Below are 1,637 nucleotides of genomic sequence, written 5' to 3' on the forward strand. Positions count from 1 at the left end.
CCCCGCTCTAGTCAGCCTTCGGCCCGCTCTCTACTGAGCACCATGCCTTCAATTAAGTTGCAGAGTTCTGACGGAGAGATATTTTAAGTTGATGTTGAAATCGCCAAACAATCTGTGACTATCAAGACCATGTTAGAAGATTTGGGAATGGATGATGAAGGCGATGATGACCCGGTTCCTCTACCAAATGTTAATGCAGCAATATTAAAAAAGGTCATTCAGTGGTGCACCTACCACAAGGATGACCCTCCTCCTCCTGAGGATGATGAGAACAAAGAAAAACGAACCGATGATATCCCTGTATGGGACCAAGAATTCCTGAAGGTTGACCAAGGAACACTTTTTGAACTTATTCTGGCTGCAAACTATTTAGACGTCAAAGGTTTGCTTGATGTTACGTGCAAGACTGTTGCCAATATGATCAAGGGGAAGACTCCCGAGGAGATTCGTAAGAACTTCAACATCAAAAATGACTTTACCAAAGAAGAGGAAGCCCAGGTGCGCAAAGAGAACCAGTGGTGTGAAGAGAAGTGAGACGTTGTGCCTGACACTGTAACACTGTAAGGATTGTTCCAAATACTAGTTGCACTGCTCTGTTTATAATTGTTAATATTAGACAAACAGTAGACAAATGCAGCAGCAAATCAACTGTATTAGCAGAGTACTGTCCTCATTGCATGTGTAGTTTGGGTACAGGCTCCAAACCTATGGCTGAGTCTCTTCCAGTATGATCAAAAAGTTTTTCTCTTTGCTCTAAATACAACTGAATTGTGGGTTCTCTATGGTAAAAAAAAATAGTTCTTAAGATATTAAAGGTTAATTAAAGCTTTATATAAATTAATGTTTATTAGTGCCTAAATCACTTGTCTATAGTCCATCTATTTGGGGAAGGAATTAAGTTAATTTTGTGTATAATGATAAATAAAATTCAAATTAATTTGACTGATTGCCTGACTTGATTTTACTTTTATATCTGATTCCATGCAATAGTATGAATTTTGAACAAACAACATTATTAAATGTTCCAGATAGTTTAACTTACATTTATTATGCAAAATAAAATGTTACTGTTGTAGTCTAAGTATCAATAGCATGTAAAGCTCTTTCCCTTATTAAATCAAAGTTTAATTATCTTAACTACTCCGGCCCAGTTAGTTCCATTATGCAGTACCTACATTGCCACATTGATAAATACCTCAAGGTGTATAATCTCCTCTGTGTTCAGATAATAAATTTGCTAATTTGGTTAATTTATTTTTATAAGAATTTTATATTGATAATATGTAGTATGGAACTTTTTAAAGTAAATTATCAGGAGAGATTTTGAAAATAATAGTAATAATTGAAATGGAAATAATTTATTTTTAAAAAGCTGAATAATTAGAGTCTAAAAACCTGAGTAAAATTAATATTGGCAGGTAATTTATTAATGAGCAGATCCTGAACACAAGAGCGTTAAACATGGGGACATTAGAAAAATTTGAAACAAATAATTATAGGTAATTAATCAAATATTCTGCTAAAGGGTTTATTATTTCTCTCTAAAAGGTAAATGTCTAATTCCAGATCCCAGATCAAAATGGATATCTCTGGGTTATTTATTTTTGTATACATCTCTTCCTAAAGAAAAGTGTCTG

General features: G+C 33.9%; 1 pseudogene across 1 annotated transcript; it reads left to right on the top strand.

The window, feature by feature from the left end:
* Window positions 1-789, top strand: LOC112317828 (S-phase kinase-associated protein 1 pseudogene; annotated as a pseudogene). The gene has a single exon (XR_011651068.1). The product of XR_011651068.1 is annotated as an S-phase kinase-associated protein 1 pseudogene (transcript).
* The last annotated feature ends 848 nt before the right edge of the window (window positions 790-1,637 follow it).

The sequence above is a fragment of the Desmodus rotundus genome, chromosome 4 (assembly GCF_022682495.2).
Source record: "Desmodus rotundus isolate HL8 chromosome 4, HLdesRot8A.1, whole genome shotgun sequence".
Classification (NCBI taxonomy): Eukaryota; Metazoa; Chordata; class Mammalia; order Chiroptera; family Phyllostomidae; genus Desmodus; species Desmodus rotundus.